Raw genomic sequence first — 20,148 nt, 5'->3', positions numbered from 1 at the left:
CACAGAGTCAGACCCATTTCATGGAGCTTTAGAACTGCAGACAACTTACAGCTAGCACGGGAGCTAGAAATAATCTCTATTGTAGTGAGGCACTAAAATGTTGGAGCTGTTACAGCAGCCTCATTGAGGAAAAGCCAGTACAGAAATGGATACCAGGAAGAGGCTATTGCCATAACAAATACATAACATATGTAACACTGGCATTGGAACTGAGCAACACAAAACTGTCACTGAAGGCTGGAAAAATGATGACGCATACAATACAGAGGCAAAATAGCATCTGGCTGCAATGACTTGGAGAGCAGTTGAAGTGACTGGTGAACATATGGATTTATACAAAGAAGCTGGGAAAAGTATGCTACTAGCCCCGGATCCTATTAGGGGCACTTCACAAACATGAGAAAGAGATGAACTCAGAAAGGAACTCACTGCAAGCTGGGCTGAAAAGGAAAAGTGATGACCCACCAGTTCCAGAACTTTCAGGATGGCAAGAACAGTTTCTCATGCGTATGTGTGAAAGATACGATGGGGAAATGATGGCTACAAACACCACTAACAACGGAGTCTCATCCTCAGGGCAAAACCTAGAGCCTATGAATAAATCTATGAATGTGGCCCCAAGTGTATTTTTTCACTGGAACAAGCTGGATCAGGGAGAAGGAAATGAGGATCCAATTGTCTTGCAGAAGCCTCATAAGCTCAAGGTATCTGTAAAAACCTCTAGAAGAGAAAAAGAGGCAAGTTTCAAAAAACTAGGGCTATGGCTGTTGGTTTGTGAAAGCTACGTGAATCCAATAAAGAGTCAACCAAACCTTGGGAAGGTCGTACTGCCCAACACTGGTTGTTTTACAAACGAACAATAACCACCCACTGATTCCAGTGAGGTACTCTTCTTACCCGAGTCTATGACTGGTCTTCTCGTGTTTACTGATTGGGCTTTTGGGTTGTTTTTTTTTTTAAAGAACACTTTTTTTTTTTTTTAAAGATTTTATTTATTTATTTGAGAAAGAGACCATGAGAGAGAGCATGAGAGAGGAGAAGGTCAGAGGGAGAAGCAGACTCCCTGTGGAGCTGGGAGCCCGATGCGGGACTCAATCCCAAAACTCCAGGATCATGACCTGAGCTGAAGGCAGTTGTCCAACCAACTGAGCCACCCAGGCGTCCCGGGTTTTTTATGAATAGTTACCAAAAGGTATCAATTCAATCTCTATGGAAAGTTCTTTTTCTGTCTTTTTAAAAGAATTCATCCATACAATAATATAGTCTTTTAAAAGATTTAAAGTTTCACCTTCCAAATTTAACTGTTTAATATAACCAATATTTCAGATATATATTAACAAATTCTAACTGAATTAATTTTTAAAAGGATTTTATTTACTTGACAGAGAGAGAGAGAGATCACAAGTAGGCAGAGAAGCAGGCTGAGAGCACAGGGAAGCAAGCTCCCTGCTGAGCAGAGAGCCCGATGCGGGACTCGATCTCAGGATCCTGAGATCATGACCTGAGCCAAAGGCAGATGCCCAACACGACTGAGCCCCCCAGGAACCCCTCTGAATTCTTTTTTTTTTTTTTTTTTTTTAAATCCCATGACAGGAACAACTCGTTAAGCATCTGACTCTTGGTTTCTGCTCAGGTCATGATCTCAGAGTCCTTTTTTTAAAAAAGATTTTATTTTATTTATCTGACAGACAGAGAGATCACAAGCAGGCAGAGAGGCAGACAGAGAGAGAGGAGGAAGCAGGCTCCCAGCTGAGCAGAGAGCCTGATGCGGGGCTCAATCCCAGGACCCTGGGATCATGACCTGAGCCGAAGGCAGAGGCTTTAACCCACTGAGCCACCCAGGCACTCCATGATCTCAGGGTCTTAAGACAGAGCCCCGCATCAGGCTCCATGCTCAACACAGAGTCTGCTTGAGATTTTTTCACTCCCCCTATCGCTCTGCTGCTCCCTAGTTTGTGCTCTCTCTCCCTCGTACTCTCTCTAATAAATAAATCTTTTAAAAAAATTTTTAAAAATCTGAATAATTTGAATAATTTGACAGGACTAGAATTGCAGTCATCAATTTTCCCTTATGCTTGGGTCTCAGCTCTTTGTTCTATTCTACTGGTTTTTCTAGTTCCTCATTAACATTCTGTTAATTACTACAGCTTTACTAAAAAGTGTGGCATCAGGACACCTGGGTGGCTCAGTGGGTTAAGTGTCTGCCTTTGGCTCAGGTCGTGATCCCAAGATCCTGGAATCGAGTCCCACAGCAGGCTCCTTGCTCAGCAGGGAGCCTGCTTCTCCCTCTGCCTGATGCTCCCCTGCCTGTGCAAGATCTCTCTCTCTCTGAGAAACAAATAAATAAAACCTTAAAAAAAAAAGTGTGACATGTTTCCTCTTTTTTTAAAAGGAATAACTTGGTTATTCTTGGTTCCTTATACTTGCATATGAACATTAAAATCAGCTTATCAAGTTCTACCAAAAAAAATCCTAATGGGTTCTAATGAGACTTGAAAGAATCTAGACATCCATTTGGAGAACTGATATTTTTTTTTTTTTTTTTTTTTGGAGAACTGACATTTTTAAAAATAATTTTTAGTGTCAATAGTACCTCTTTCCATTTATGTTGAAAATACGCACTAAATAAATTTTATAATGTTTTGCATGAAGATCTAATATTATTGGTTCACATTATTACAATGTCTCATATTTTTATTGCTTTTGTGAAAGGTATCTTTATTTTTTTAAGTTATGTCTTTTCTTTTTTTTTCTTTTCTTTTTTTTTTGAAGAGCCCATTTATTTATTGACAGACAGAGATCACAAGTAGGCAGAGAGGCAGGCGGTGGGGGGGAGCAGGCCCCCAGCTAAGCGGAGAGCCCGATTTGGGGCTCGATCCCAAGACCCTGGGACCATGACCTGAGCCAAAGGCAGAGGCTTAACCCATTGAGCCACCCAGGTGCCCCTTTTTTAAGTTATGTCTTAAAGTTTCCTTTATGCTGGAAGTTTTCAGACATACACAAAAGTAAAAAACAGTACAATGAATCCCAATATACCTGAGCATTTCTATTTGGGGTTGCCAGACAAAGTGGCTGTGTTTGGGGACTCTATTCTTTTTCATTAATCTACCTGTCTATGCTAATACAACTTCAGTTAAATCAATAACCCTCTGGTCACCAGTAGCATTATTTTCAACTAAGCAAAGAAGTGAAGGCTGTACTTCAGAATGACCCTTATAACCCAAATGGCTACTAAAATACCTAAAATAGAGAAAACAGTTAAATGTTTCATGGTAAAAGGAGACACTTCTTTTTTCTTTTAGAGAAAGAGAGAAAGAATGTGCACACTCGTGAGAAAGGGGGTGAGTTTCAGGGGGAAAGGCAGAGAGAGAGAGAATCTTAAGAAGGCTTCACACCTAGCATGGAACTCAATGCAGGGCTCAATCTCACAACCCTGAAATCATGACCTGAGCTGAAATCAAAAGTTGGATGCTTAACCCACTGAGCCACCAAAGCATCCCCAAAAGAGAGACTTCTATTTTTTTTTAAAGATTTATTTATTTATTTGACAGAGAGAGAGAGAGAGAGCACAAGCAGGGGGAACAGTAGAGGGAGAGGGCGAAGCCGACTCCCTGCTGGACAGGGAGCCCCACACGGGGCTTGATCCCAATACCCTAGGATCATGACCTTAGCAGACACTTAACTATCTGAGCCACCCAGGCGCCCCCAAACGAGAGACTTCAAATTCTCTCATTTAACCTAAGTTTAACCTTCAAGTATAAAAGCAATCCTTTGTTTATCTCACTAAGTAAGCTGAATATTCTTGGTAAACTATACTAATCTAATGAAATTTGAGGTAGTATTTTGTTGTTCAGTTGTTTGGGGATGGGAGGGGAGGGATATATATATACACACACATACACAGTATTTGTGTATACAGGCACAGTACTTGTTTTGTAATGTAAACTTCTCTCGCTTACTATATTGTTAACATTTTTTCAAGTTTAATATAATCATATGTAGCACAGTGAATAGTACACATACATATTTGAGATTAGCAGAAAGAGACTCTCCCCACACACACAAAAGGCTGCTATATATTTTGTAATTTACTTAACAAAGGATACCTAATTCCATGGCAATAAGAAGGCTACAGAGCAGACACAAATACAACTTATGTTTCTATAGCTTTTCTCTTGCCCTAGTGGGGGATCTTGCTATTTGAAGACACCTGCCTTGCAGTTAGGCAAGATGTCTTTTGAAGATTTTATTTATTTATTTGAGAGAGAGAGAGAGAGAGAGCATGAGAGGAGAGAGGCCAGCGGGAGAAGCAGACTCCCTGCTGAGCGAGGAGCCTGATGTAGGACTTGATCCCAGGACTCCAGGATCATGACCTGAGTCAAAGGCAGTTGCTTAACCAACTGAGCCACCCAGGCGCCCCCGCAAGGTGTCTTTTGAAGTCATGGGATGGAGGTAGAAAACCTGGTTATTGCGTATAATTCTATCAAGTGATAAGTATCACGAAGGCCAGAGAAAGTGATGTGTAACATGATCTCCACAATCAAGGAGCTTAAATTCAGTTAGATAGAAGAGACGAACACATATACAGAAAAAGAGGAAAAACAGCACCCAAGTATTAAATTATATAGGACTGAGTACAGAAAAGAGATACACTGGAGGACTTGAGTAGTCAGGGAAAGCTGCTTGAAGGAAGAGAGCTGGATCGGTAAAAGAGAAAGAAGTGACCATCAGAGAGACAGAGAGAAGATAATGTGCAAGAGAAACAAGGCCCAGGTCTGGACAGCTATTGGTGGAAGGCCTCCCTTAGACCTCTGGCAGTTACCTGACTGGCAGCTGGGGTGCTGGCTCATGTGTTTCTCATCCAACAGGCTAACTCAGCTGAGGATCCCAAAAGCAACAAAAGAGAGGGCAGTTCTAATATGCATCATTCTTTTTGATTCTTTGCATCATGTCTGAGCTGTTCCATTGGCCAAAGCAATCCCCTTGGCTGAGCACAGACTGTGGGAGGGGATGGCTCGTGGGCATGGATAGAGGGAAGAGAAGGATTTTCATAAGCAATCTATCACAGAAATTTTGTAATTTTTCCTTTCTTTTTCAATTCTGAAAATAATATAAGCCAATTGGAAAATAAAATGCTACACATTATAAAAAATACCCAATTGCTTCCCCCCTCAATTCTAGCCCCCCCAAATAACCACCATTAAGAATGCATTTTCTAGGGGCACCTGGGTGGCTCAGTGGGTTAAAGCCTCTGCCTTCGGGTCAGGTTATGATCTCAGGGTCCTGGGATCGAGCCCGCATCGGGCTCTCTGCTCAGCAGGGAGCCTGCTTCTCTGCCTGCCTCTCTGCCTACCTGTGATCTCTGTCAAATAAATAAAATCTTAAAAAAAAAAGAATGCATTTTCGATGTACATTTAAGTAAATATATAATGTTCTATAATATACCTCTTATTTTATTTGTATGTTTATTTTTACATGTTCTTTAACTTTAAAAATGTATCAGCATTTTTAATGCATACAATTATCTCATTACTCACTGCATATAATGTAGCACACAATAACCAATTTATTTAACCAACCCCTTCCCAACGGACATTTTTATTGCTTCCAGTTATTCCCTGTTACAAAAATGTTGCAATAAACATCAATAAACATCTTCATACTATTCTTGAATAGTTACGCAATATGAGTAAAAGGTAAATTTCTGTAAGTGGAGTTAATAAGTGAAAGAAGATAAGCATTTCTCTACTGGATGTTAAGACAACGAATAAAAAAAGCAAAAGGACTATGTGACATTGTCAGGTGCACATAACAAGAATGAGTTAGTAACTACATTTTTAAATTTGTTTCCTTATCCTTAAGATAAGGAGAAATTCATTCCAGATTACAGAAATAAGTTAACTATAGATACCAGTTTCCACATTTGTTGTTAAGTTTTCATCTTTTGTTTTTTCAATGTCTCCATGTACCTCTAGTGAGAAAGTGCTAATCAGACATTTTAAAATTGAAGTTGCTGCCAGAATCGTTAAGACTCTTATCATGTGGCTGCTGCTAGGAAGACTGTATATTATGTAACAGTGTGCAGCAGCAACATTACCTCCACGAGAAATGACAACAACCAGGGGCTTCTTTACAGATATTGTACAGACTCTGTAGGCAAATTTTCAAGGAAGAATGTGCCTGCTTAAGTTACTCGGAGTTTCCCAAACTGACAGATTTAATAAACCTCAGTAATACACATTGTTAACTGAGAAAACAACTAGAATTCAGTGTTTTATTTCATGACGACATATATAATTTCAGGTGTTCAGCGTAAAAAGCTTTAAGGAAGGGAATTCTGCACCTGGGCTAAGAACACGTAGAAGGCGATCTGAAAGGCTAGAATAAGGCTCCTGACAATAACTACTAAGTATACAAATATTTTCTGATTTATAGCTCTGAACAATGTTGGCTAAATTCTATACTATTTCCCACAAAAGAATTTAGAGTATGTGCCACTACAGTCTAAAAACTCAGCTCTAAAGACAGGAATTTCTTTTTCAATACAGAGTTAAGTTTTTTTTTAACTTTGGGTAAGTCCTATGATAACCCTTTCTCTAATGAGACACATCACAGAAGCTAATAAACAAACTGCTATAATTCGATTAGAGTCTAAAACTAACTAAAGTATTTTATAAAGAGTTTTAGACAAATTTCTCTACTATTCAGAGCCGGACTATGGTGTTAAACTCTGAATATATCATTTGGTCATTATCACTGACATTAGAGATGGGAAATTAATGGTCCATAGAATTAAATTAAATGGAGCCCTGTGAATTATCCTGTAAGCTAAACGACCTGATATTTCACTTTTTGCAAAGGCAACTACGTTATAAATCGGCTGCTCATTCTCTTCTTCCAAAGCTTTAGAGGAAATTGAAAGTATGACACCTCTCTCACTCTTTTTTTAAATCCTAAACTCCATCAACAAAAGTTAGGAGACTACAGGAGGCAGAAGTGCAGTGCAAATGATTAAACTTGGTTCCCCAAGCTGTTTCCAGAGTATGTTGAGATGCCAAAATTTAGGAATGTCTTCTGGGTTTCTATAAATCAAATGCCTTAACTAAACTGAATTAGCTAGGATCGCTGATGCCCACCCACACCTGACATCCCGGTTCAACAGCCACCCTTCCATCCTCTGCATGCCAGTCCTTCCTGGGGCGTGCGGAGGTTCACCACTTCTACCATCTTGTAATTCTCTCTTTCTCTTCTCTTCTACTGGCTTCTCTTTCCTAAGCCTGTCCTTAAATGCTTGGCTTCTCCAGGGCATGCGTATGTAAATACATACACACACACACACACACACACACACACACACACACACGGTGGGGCTCAAGGAGCTTAAAGTGAGTTGCTTGAGAACTCATGACCAGTAAATTGTTTAGCTGTGATTCAGATCCAAACCTCCTAACCCCTAATCTAATGTTCTCTTCTTTCTACCATAAGGGAAAACAACCTAGATTTTGATTCCACACTAGTAAATTTCTTCTCTGTAAGCTCATTCTGCTCCCCAGGTCATGGGATGCAAGTGACCTCCAACAAAGCTGTGGTCAAGGGCCTGATTCAACTTCTCTGAACAAGGTTTTCAGTCAAGGAGCACAGCGCCCCATCACATAGTCTAGTGTACACAGAGAGGCCTGTACTACAGTGACACCGTTGTTCTGATCCATGCCTCTGTGTCTCTCTGTACACCAGACAAAACTGTGTTCGGGACTTGCCAAGTCAACTGAGCAATTCCTTGTTTTAACACTAACACTTTTTTTTTTCTTTTTTTTGCCAACTGGTATATCTGGTTTTCAAATTTAGGTCTAGGAATGGATCTGTGACTTTGAAGGTGCCAGGGGTACCAACAGGTGTAGGCTGTTAACGCTGAGTGCTTCCTTTAGGGGAGGGTACCTTAACGATACCACAGTATCAAGCCTTTTGTTTACTGAGGAGGGAGTAAAGCTTTTTTTGAATGAGGGTTTGACAGAAAGCGCCCAAGAGTGCTTGAATAGGCTGAAGGTGGACATCCTATCTATCTTGGTATCCTGTTCCTATCCCTAGCCCCATATCTAGAATGGTGTGGGCACACAGAAGGCACTTAGCAGGGGCACCTGGGTGGTTCAGCTGGTTAAACATCTGCCTTTGGCTCAGGTCATGATCCCAGGGTTCTAGGATTGAGACCCATGTTGGGCTCTCAGCTCAGTGGGGGGTCTGCTTCTCCCTTTGCCTCGGCCTGCCACTCCCCCTGCTTGTGCTCTCTCTCTGCCAAATAAATAAATGAAATATTAAAAAAAGGGAGGCATTTAGCAAATTGTTCCATTCCTAATAATGGTTTGCAAATTTGAACAATTTTGAATAATCACCCCCAGTTTGAATTCAGACATGCCAAGCCAAATAAAGCTATGGAATGGTATCTCTTCCTCCTATGAACCAGCTCCAGGGGAAGTATAAAAATTCTTACATTTAGAAATGGAACTATTAATAAATTTGTTTCTAATGGCACCCTGCTCATAGGAAAAAAAAGACTGTCAAGTTTTAGATGCCATGTCCCCTCCATGGTGTTGCTGCCTTGTCCCACCAAGCGTCCATGACTATTTTGTAGGTATGACAATACCCAAGCTCTACAGACATGAGTTCCTCTGCGAACCAAGGAGAGGAGTACAAGCAGCCAGGGAGTTAACTGCAGCAGTCCTACTGTCAAGCATTCGCCTGCATCACCTCCAGAGAAGAGGCTACCAGAGCTGCCCTGGTATTCTGGGATCTTAACTCCTATACGGAGGAACCACTTCTCTGAAGTAGCAATTCCCAAATCAGAACCTATCCTATTAACATAAGCTATTGCTTAATACGCCAAAGCTTCGGCCTTCTCATTTATAAACCAAGAAAATAGATGCGAATGAGGGTGTCTGGAGGATGTCGTGAAATCCATTGTTCTTAAAACATCTTCACTTTTTCTCTTTATGCTCCTGCTGGAAGACCTCAAAAAGTTGGGCGCCTGGATGGCTCAGTGGGTTAAGACACTGCCTTCAGCTCAGGTCATGATCTCAGGGTCCTGGGATCGAGTCCCACATCGGGCTCTCTGCTCAGCAGGGAGCCTGCTTCCTCCTCTCTCTCTTTGTCTGCCTCTCTGCCTACTTGTGATCTCTGTCAAATAAATAAATAAAATCTTTAAAAAAAAAAAAAAACCCTCAAAAAGTAAACAAATACTTTCCCCCTTACCGATCCTTGATCTCACCCACTAGCAACTAAATAAAAAGGTGAAGAAGCCCTATTTCTATTCCTAGCCAGGCAATTAAGGTATTCATAAACAGTAACGTTCCAGATCAGGTTATACTGAACTGTGACGGTCACAGAGAACTAATTAGAAATACACTCATCTCTTTTTATTTTTTAAAATCTTGGTATAGCATTTAAATCACTGATTTTCTGGATTCTGGGGAAAGGGCAGCAGCACAGTCTTTAATTTACTCAGATCCATTCCAAAAACAGACAGAACCACTAGGTAACAAAACCAAAAACCCACAGACAATATTTTCAGCAAAAATAAGTGTTATGTTAAGGCGAACTATGTCACCCACTAGTTCATATATTGAAGTCCTGGCCCCCAGTACCTCAGAATGTGCCTTTGGAGGCAGGGCCTTTAAAGAAGTATAGTAATTAAACTAAAACAAGGCCTTTTTGGGGGGCACTAATACAATCCTTATCAAGAGGAGATGCGGACACACAGAGAGACACGCACAGAAGGGTGGCCGTATGAGAAAGAAAACAGCCCTCTGCAAGCTGAAAAGAGAGGCCTGGGAAGGAAGCAGCCCTGCAGCACCTTGCTCCTGGACTTCTAAGCTTCAGAACTGTGCAACAATTTCTGCTGTTTAAGCCACCGCATCAGTGGTATTTCATTACCATAGTCCTATCAAACTACACAGTGGGTAACAAAGTATCTCTCAAATTCCCAAACACAGGTGGGTCCAAGAGACCTGCAAGCCACTGGCATCTGTCCGGGAAGAGAAAGAAGAAACAAATGCGACGTCTGATGGACCTGTGAAGAAGAGAGCCCCCCCACCCCCCCAAATGCCCGTATGTATCGTATGTATTCACCAGAAAGCACAGCAGAGCATCCCGAGAACGAAAGCTGAAAGTGGGAGGTATTTTGACTGAGCCAATAGCCATATATGAGTACTGAGTCCTCGAAAAGTGGCCCATCTGAACTGAAATGTATGTAATTAAGAATATGTGTGAGTTGGGACGCCTGGGTGGCTCAGTTGGTTGAGCAGCTGCCTTCGGCCCAGGTCATGATCCCAGCGTCCTGGGATCGAGACCCACGTCGGGCTCCTTGCTCGGCGGGGAGCCTGCTTCTGCCTCTGCCTGCCATTCTGTCTGCCTGTGCTCGCTCGCTCTCCCTCTCTCTCTCTCTGACAAATAAAAAAAAAATAAAAAAAAAAAATCTTAAAAAAAAAAAAAAAAGAATATGTGTGAGTAAGAATATTCAGTGTACTTCAAAGACTAAGTGTGGGGCGCCTGGGTGGCTCAGTGGGTTAAGCCGCTGCCTTCGGCTCAGGTCATGATCTCAGAGTCCTGGGATCGAGTCCCGCATCGGGCTCTCTGCTCAGCAGGGAGCCTGCTTCCCCCTCTCTCTCTCTGCCTGCCTCTCTGCCTACTTGTGATTTCTCTCTGTCAAATAAATAAATAAAATCTTTAAAAAAAAAAAAAAAAAAAAAAAAGACTAAGTGTAAGAAAAAAAGGAGATAAAAGATCTCAATAATTTTTCTATATTGATGACATGTAGAAATAAAGTATTTCAGATATACTGGATAAAACGAAATACATTACTAACCTTAATTTCACTTCTTTTTTATTTACATTTTTAAGATCCGGCTACTAGAAAATTTAAAATCACCTTTGTGGCTCATATTAAATTCTTATTAGTCAATGCTTCTCTAGATCACGTGATCAAGATACCTGCTGTGCTCTGGTGGCAGTCGACCTCAAATGTGTGTGCAATTCTTTTGAACGGTAAGCCACAGAAGACAAAAGCATTCGTCACAGGCTTGTACAGGTAGTTTAAGTATTATCTCTGAAATCACATATACTTCACTACTACCAGAACTCGCCTCTAGGAAAATATTAGTTTTTTTTGAGGATAGAAGAGAAGGAAGAGGGAGCAGCAGAAAAAGAGGGAAGAAAGGGGAAGGAGGAGGTGCAGTAGGAAGGGGCCAAGGGAGCAAATCCTTAATTTCCCAGTTATTCTTTCCTATGTAGGGGATTTCTTCTTTAACTTAAATACTGGGAGCATATTTAATCAAAATAATTTCTGCAGTTATTTTTATTTAACACCATTACACTTCTTTGGTGTACTTCTCTGTCAATATATATATTTATACTTATGGCCTCCAATGCTTATTTTGGCTAAATGTATCTGCTTCTCTGGAGTCAAATAATCAGTGATTCGGAGGCCTCTGTTGTCTCAAAGCCCCAAAAGTCATGGATCTCACTGGTAGACACAGCTGTGTATCTCTAACACATGTCTCAAGATGCTGCCTTATATAATCCCAGCAAGGACTCCATTCTGCTCTAGCAGTCTTAGTCACCATGGTAACTGGAACCCTGCAAGCACTTGGGCTTTTGATCATTTTCTGACAGTATTCAAAGATATTTCCAACATTATTCTCACTTCATTACTACTGTAACTACATGCAAGAGCTATTAAAAGAAAAACACCATTCATTTCATCCATTTCTCACTGTCTTGGACTATGTTTTCTGACACAGTGAGTGGAAAGAACTTATTTATTATGCACATAATATAAGGAGATATTTTCAGTCAAGAAAAACACTTCATTAAGATATTCACATCTAGGAGAATCAAAAGGCTCTGACAAGTTAGATGAAAGACTTAATATAAGGTGGAAAGACACATCTTCAAGAGTAAAAAGGGAATTTATTATACCCAAGGAAGATATTACACAGAAACTCTGAAGCCTTTCACACACTGAAATGCACATTTTTGCTCTGCTCGCAAGGAGTTTAAGTCCAAGTGAGGGGGGCACAAGGGGGCTGCTGAGGTGCTACGTGTTCTCTTTCTTCATCCAAGTATAAACAACACAGATGTGCCCTGTTTGTAAAAAACACACTATACACACGATAATATGTGTACTTGTCTGAAAGTAAATGACACTGCACTGTAAGTTTAATAACTACTTCGTGAACTCAAGAAAAAAAGTTGGGGCACTAGGGTCACTCAGTTGGTTAAGTGTCTGAGTCTTGATTTTGGCTCAGATCATGATCTCAGGGTCATGGGATCAAGTCCCAAGTTGGGCTCTGTGCTGCAAGTGAGGCCTGCTTGGGATTCTCTCACTCCCTCTACCCTTCCTCCTCCCCCTCCACAACGGCCCCCCAAAGAAAAAATAAGTGAAAACACAAAGGCAAGCTAGCCAGAAGATAAGCACTAATAGTGAAAGGAATGTCAAGAATGAAGGGCACCATGTTAAAGGCCACGCTACTCCAGCTGAGTCCCCACTGTCCCCAAATCCCAGAGCTGGTCCAGACCACCCCAATATATTTTTATTCTCTATAAACATTGTGATCCTGTTTTCTATTCAGACCAACACAACCAGAAGAAGGGAAAACACCAAAAAACCTTTCTTTTCATTTTTACCAAAGAAATCTCTATTTTAAAAGAAATGCACAGGGACGCCTGGGTGGCTCAGTTGGTTGGACGACTGCCTTCGGCTCAGGGCGTGATCCTGGAGTCCCGGGATCGAGTCCCGCATCAGGCTCCCAGCTCCATAGGGAGTCTGCTTCGCTCTCTGACCTTCTCCTTGCTCGTGCTCTCTCTCACTGTCTCTCTCTCTCAAATAAATTAAAAAAAAAAAAAAAAAAAAAGAAATGCACAAAAACTATATTAACTCTTAAAAGTAGAGAGGTGTTTAATTCATGTAACTCAAAGAACTTCTTTGGAGGGTGCCTGGGTGGCTCAGTGGGTTAAGCCGCTGCCTTCGGCTCAGGTCATGATCTCAGGGTCCTGGGATCGAGTCCCACATCAGGCTCTCTGCTCAGCAGGGAGCCTGCTTCCTCCTCTCTCTCTCTCTGCCTGCCTCTCTGCCTACTTGTGATCTCTCTCTGTCAAATAAATAAATAAAAATCTTTAAAAAGAACTTCTTTGGAGAGGGACCAGGAGAGCGGTGTGGACAAGAATGCCATACACCCCACAACCCACCACTCTAGGGAACTCTAACATGACCTACAGAACTGATAAACAGAGGGAAGTCTTCAACCAAGATCTAATACTGAATAAAGCACTTTCCTTTATAGAAACAAGCACAAAAAATACACACCCTACATGTTCCAGACACTTTGAGAAAACCAGCCCCCAAATATATCTGGTCTTTGATTAGGGACTGAACTGGGCACTAAGAGCAAAGAGTCCCCACTAAGAGTTAGTATGGTGAATGGAACATCGATGAAATATAAAATTTTTTATAAACTGAGATCACGAAGTTTTTACAATTTGCACTTTTTCATTTACCTATATATCATTTAACCATATACCATATAATTCTCATTTACATATCCACCAAAATATTTTTAATAGATCTATATTATTCTATATTTGGGTATGTATATAAAATAGATTTTCTTAAAAAATGAAAAGAAAATGGAAGACAGTCTGAGTACTAATCTCTCAGAGAACGATAGACCTGCGCCACCCCTAGTCCCATCCCTCTCAAAAAGCAACCCAAAAGCATTCAGATAATATGTATTCTTTACTCACCATTTTTATCCTAGAAATAATTAAGACTGTTTAAAATAAAAAGAGCCCTGCATGCAAAACATTGAAAATAAATCCCTGATGACTTTGCTTACCCATTCTTCTTGGCCAAAATTAAGCATTATTAGTTGTTTTTTAAATTTTTTTATTTTTGGGGCGCCTGGGTGGCTCAGTGGGTTAAGCCGCTGCCTTCGGCTCAGGTCATGATCTCAGGGTCCTGGGATCGAGTCCCACATCGGGCTCTCTGCTCAGCAGGGAGCCTGCTTCCCTCTCTCTCTCTCTCTGCCTGCCTCTCCGTCTACTTGTGATTTCTCTCTGTCAAATAAATAAATAAAATCTTTAAAAAAAAATTTTTTTTTTATTTTTAAAGATTTTATTTATTTGACAGAGAGAGAGTGAGAGCAAGAACACAAGCAGGGGCAGTGGGAGAGGGAGCAGCAGGCTTCCCACTGAGCAGGGAGCCTGATGTGGCACTCGATCCCAGGACCCTGGGATCATGACCTGAGTCGAAGGCGGACGCTTAATAACTGAGCCACCCAGGAGTCCTAGCCTTATTAGTATTGTCAAATTTTAAAATAGCACTTAAGGAAACTACTATTCCACATCTGGGAAGCAATCAATGTATCAGTATAGAAAATACTGCTTTTAGGTAGTGATTTATGATAGCTGCAAGTTACAAATGTACACTGACAAAATTAGTGACTTAACAGATGAAGAAGGGAGATTTCAAACTGGTGGGACCTGTGTCTTTATGTACTGAATATTTTAGAGAACAAGAGTCAAAAGGATTAAATCTTTTTTTTTTTTTAAGATTTTATTTATTTATTTGACAGAGATAACAAGTAGTAAGAGAGGCAGGCAGAGAGAGGGGAAGGGAAGCAGGCTCCCTGTTGAGCAGAGAGCCCAATGCGGGGCTCGATCCCAGGACCCTGGAATCATGACCTGAGCTGAATGCAGAGGCTTTACGCCACTGAGCCACCCAGGCGCCCCAAAAGGATTAAATCTTGAACCTGATATAGTTTCAAGTGCTCAAGAACTAAACTGAAATAGGCATCATTGGCATATTATAATAAATTTCCGCAACAGTGAATAAACAGTCCTAAAGGTTAGATCTCACACAACTTTCTCCATGTATTAGGGTTTTCTACCATTCCCACAGATAAATTTTCCTCTGCAGTTACTTTAAAACTAAATAAAATTTTAAAAATCAAAACAAAATAAGTGTGATCAGGGACGCCTGGGTAGCTCAGAGGGTTCTTCAGCTCAGGTCATGATCTCAGGGTCCTGGGATTGAGCCCCACATCGGGCTCTCTGCTCAGTAGGGAGCCTGCTTCCCCCTCTCTCTCTGCCTGCCTCTCTGCCTACTTGTGATCTCTGTCTGTCAAATAAATAAATAAAATCCTTTAAAAAAGATCAGTGTGTTCATTAAAATGGCTCTTAAAAAAAAGACCAAAATGAGACCCATTTGAGCTGGTAAAATATATTTGCACAACTGAAACAACATTTCAAAAAGAGAGTGAAATAAAACAATTTATTCTAGTTAGCAGCTGTTGCTTTTTTTTTTTTTTAAGATTTATTTATTTATTTGAGAGAGAGCACATGTATATGAGCAGGGGGAGGAGTGGGTAGGGGGGAAGAATCTCAAGCAGACTCTTGTTGAGTGTTAAGCCTGATGCAGGGCTCAATGTCATGAGCCAAAAGCAAGAGTTGGGACGCTCAACCAAGCCAAGCAGGCACTCCTAGTTAGCAGGGGTTTGGGATACAATATATGCTGTCCTCATGTGGCTTAAAGATAAAGATGTACTTAAAAATAATTTATAAACTGTATGGTGCTATATGGAATGTATGTGTTACTGTTAACTGTTATAGTAGTTATAGAATGATGCTAACCAGGCAGAGAATCTCTAGCAGGAGATTACCTGAGCTTTATGATTCATTTATGATTCAAAATCAGATTAGGAAAATAATTCCTTTTTAAGAAGGGAAATGCCAGGGCACCTGGATGGCTCAGTGGGTTGGACCTCTGCCTTCGGCTCGGGTCATGGTTCCAGGGTCCTGGGATCGAGCCCCGAGTCGGGCTCTCTGCTCATCAGGGAGCCTGTTTCATCTTTTCTCTCTGCCTCCTTTCTGCCTACTTCTGCCTACTTGTGATTTTTCTGTCAAATAAATAAATTAAAAAAAAAAAAAAAGAAGGGAAATGACATTGCTAAATCCAATATGCTTCTCAGACATATTGAGTGAAAACATACTCATACCCATACTATACTCATTCTTACATTCAAATAAGAATATACAGAGAACTAGTAAACTTTGGGTCAAATAGGTAATACCTAGTTTTTGAAAAGCAGTATAGCAAAAAAGTACTGATATGAAATTACAAGAAGAAATATGTCTTGTAAATAGTAAATGAATAAAAAAAGAAATAAAACATGATATTTAGTGGACAAATTTCAGGGACATTTTCTGAAAGTGATGAAGAAAAGAACAGAGATGAAAATCGAGCGACTAGATTGTTGCAGAGGATTTGGGCTGAATATTCAATGTAAGCATTACAAGAATATAAACAAGGAGGGAGAACAAGGAACAAGAAAGAAAAATATGAAAGAAATGCAATATTCAATTGAAAAAATGTTTTCTGATTTAAAAAATGTCTAAGACCTCACACCATATGCAAAAATTAACCAAAAATGGTTCACAGATCTAAATAGGAGAGCGAGTAGTGTAAAAGAAGAAAACAGGAGTAAATCTTGATGACTTCAGGTTAGGCAATGATTTCTTAGACAAAGCACTAAAAGTACAAACAATGAACAAGAAGAATAACAAGTGGGACTTTACTAAAATAAAAGCTTCTCTGCTTCAAAGACACCATCAAGAAAGTGGAGAGACAGCCCATTGAATGGAAAAATACACATTTGCAAATCATTACAACTCAAGGACTTGTATCCAGAACAACTATAACTTAAGAGGATAAATAACCCAATTGGAAGAATGATCAAAGGATTAGAATAGACATCTGGCTGGGTGCCTGGGCGGATCTATCTGTTAAGTATTCGACTCTTGATTTTTTTTTTTTTTAAAGATTTTATTTATTTATTTGACAGAGAGAGATCACAAGTAGGCAGAGAGGCAGGCAGAGAGAGAGAGAGAGGAGGAAGCAGGCTCCCCGCTGAGCAGAGAGCCCGATGTGGGACTCGATCCCAGGACCCTGAGATCATGACCCAAGCCGAAGGCAGCGGCTTAACCCACTGAGCCACCCAGGCGCCCCTCGACTCTTGATTTTGGCTCAGGTCATGATCTCAGGGTCGTGAGATTGACCCCACGTCAGGCTCCAGGCTGGGTGTAGGGGCTACTTGAGATTCTCTCTATCTCTCCCTCTGGCCCTCCTTCCCCACAAGGTGAGCTTGCTCTATCTCAAAAAAAAGAAAAAAAAAAAAAAAAAGACATTTGGTTAATACACACATGAAAAGATGCCCAACATCATTAGTCACTCGGGAAATACAACAAAACCACAATGAGATCCCACCTCACACCCACAAGAATGACTTTCATCCAACGGACAGACAATAGGAGTGCCTGGCTGGCTCAGTAAGTGGAACATATGACTCTCAGTCTCATGGTTGTAAGTTCAAGCCCCACGATGGGTGTAGAGATCACTTAAAAATAAAATCTTGGGGCGCCTGAGTGGCTCAGTGGGTTAGGGCCTCTGCCTTCGGCTCAGGTCATGATCCCAGGTCCTGGGATCGAGCCCCACATTGGGCTCTCTGCTCAGCCAGAAGCCTGCTTCCTCCTCTCTCTCTGCCTGCCTCTCTGCCCATTTGTGATCTCTGTCTGTCAAATAAACAAATAAAATCTTTAAAAAAAATAAATAAAATAAAATAAAATCTTGAGGGCACCTGGGTGGCTCAGTGAGTTAAGCTTCTGCCTTCAACTCAGGTCATGATCTCAGGGTTCTGGGATCGAGGCCCACATTGGGCTCTCTGCTCAGTGGGGAGCCTGCTTCCCCCTCTCTCTCTGCCTGCCTCTCTGCCTACTTGTGATCTCTGTCTGTCAAATAAATAAATAAAATCTTTAAAAATATTATAAAATAAAATAAAATCTTGGGGTGCCTACGTGGCTCAGTTGGTTAAGCATCCGACTCTTGATCTCAGCTCGTCTTGATCTCAGGGTCATGAGTTCAAGCCTTGCATTGGGCTATATGTCAGGCGTGGAGCCTACTTAAAATAAAAAATAAAATAAAATCTTAAGGGGACACCTGGCTGCCTCAGTTGGAAGAGCATGTGACTCAATCTTGGGGTCATGAGTTAGAGCCCCACAGTGGATGCTGAGATTATTTAAATTTAAAAAAAAAATGGGGGCACCTGGGTGGCTCAGTGGGTTAAGCCTCTGCCTTCAGCTCAGGTCATGATTCCAGGGTCCTGGGATCAAGCCCCACACTGGGCTCTCTGCTAGGCAGGGAGCCTGCTTCCCTTCCTCTCTCTGTCTCTCTCTGCCTACTTCTGATCTTTCTCTCTGCCAAATAAATAAATAAAATCTTTTTTAAAAAATGAAATCCTAAAAAAGCAGACAATAACAAGTGTTGGTGAGATGTGGAGACACTGGAAGCATTACACATGGCTGGTGGTGCAGCCTCTTTGAAAAAAAGTCTGGAAGTTCTTCAAAAGGATAAACACAGAGTACCATGTGACCCAGTAATTTCACTCCACAGTATGTACTCAAAGGAACTAAAAACATAGGTCCACACAAAACCTTGTACAAAAATGCTCATAGCCCTATTATTTGTAGCAGCCAAAAAGTGCAAAATAACTCAAATGCCTATCAACTGTTGATTAAATAGACAAAGTGTGGTATATCTGTATGACAGAATATCAATCTGTAATAAAAGGAATGAAGTACTGATACATGTTACTACACAGATGAACTTCAAAAGCACGTTAAAGGAAAGAAGACAGTCCGAAAGACCACACATTGTATGATTCTATTTATACAATGTATCCTGAATAGGGAAATCTATAGAGACAAACCGTAGATTAGTGGTCGGGTCCCAAGGGCTGAGGACCGGGGAAGGGGGAGTCACAGCTAAGGAGTAAGGGCTTTCTCCTGGGGATGATTAAATGTTCTAAAATTAGATAATGCTGATATTATACAACTCTGAAAAGGTTATTAAATCATTTAATTATAAACTCTGGGTGAATTTTTTTATATGAAATGCAGCTCTATAAATTAAAAGGGAGAAGATGGGGGGGGAGAAGAGGGAGGAGGAGGAGGAGGAGGGCTCCGAGCTCACATAACCTAGTTAATGTTTTAAGAGTCGAAAATAAGAGTTTGGGAATCACACCGGCTTTTCATGCATACTTTTAAATCTACTACCGCTTTAACTTTAGTTGCCTTAATTTCAACAAGCACACAGAAATGTGTGGGAAATTTGCTTAACAGATATACTAAATCTGAGGCTACAGATTTGTGTTTTTATAATTTCATCACAGATTATTTGATGGCAGGGATTGGTAGTTTTATCTTTGAATTCTCCGTACCCAACATAGAATGTGGCACATCCTAGGGCTAAATGCCTAAGTAAATGCTGAATAAAAAGGTTCACCTGGATAATACTGGAGACCAAAGAGGAAAAAAACCCAAACATGTGAATTTTAAAGATTTTTTATATTCGGGGCGGGGGGGATGACTTAAAACCTAGGCTTTAAAACTCATTTTTTTAATTTTAATAATGAAAATATTATTAATTTTATATTAATTTTAATAATGAAAAGATGCAATTAGGGGCGCCTGGGTGGCTCAGTGGGTTAAGCCACTGCCTTCGGCTCAGGTCATGATCTCAGGGTCCTGGGATCGAGTCCCACATCAGGCTCTCTGCTCAGCAGGGAGCCTGCTTCCCTCTCTCTCTCTCTGTCTGCCTCTCCGTCTACTTGTGATTTCTCTCTGTCAAATAAATAAATAAAATCTTTAAAAAAAAAAAAGATGCAATTAGGGGTGCCTGGATGGCTCAGTGGGTTAAAGTCTCTGCCTTCAGCTCAGGTCATGATCCCAGGGCCCTGGGATCAAGCCCCCTAGTAGGGCTCTCTGTTCAACAGGGAGCCTGCTTCCCTTCCTCTCTCTCTGCCTACCTCTCTGCCTACTTGTGATCTCCGTCTGTCAAGTAAGTAAATAAAATCTTAAAAAAAAAAAAAAAATGCAATTAATCTGATTGTTAGCAAAAGCAAAAGCGGATCTCAAAGATTCTTTTATAGCACAAAATAGGAAGCAGCAGAGTGTAGGAGTGAACACTGTCTTGGGAATCCTTCATTAACAAATGTTTATGAAGCATCTGCTGTGGGCCAGACCCTGGCTTACTTACTAGAGAAATTG

General features: G+C 40.8%; 1 protein-coding gene across 4 annotated transcripts in view; it reads right to left on the bottom strand.

The window, feature by feature from the left end:
* Positions 1 to 20,148, bottom strand: part of SCAI (suppressor of cancer cell invasion) — a 136,295-nt gene that overhangs the window by 54,129 nt on the left and 62,018 nt on the right. The window lies entirely within an intron of this gene.

Source organism: Neovison vison, chromosome 9 (genome assembly GCF_020171115.1).
Source record: "Neovison vison isolate M4711 chromosome 9, ASM_NN_V1, whole genome shotgun sequence".
Taxonomy (NCBI): domain Eukaryota; kingdom Metazoa; phylum Chordata; class Mammalia; order Carnivora; family Mustelidae; genus Neogale; species Neogale vison.
The sequence above is the reverse complement of the archived record's forward strand: the minus strand, read 5'-3'. Positions and strand labels throughout refer to the sequence as shown.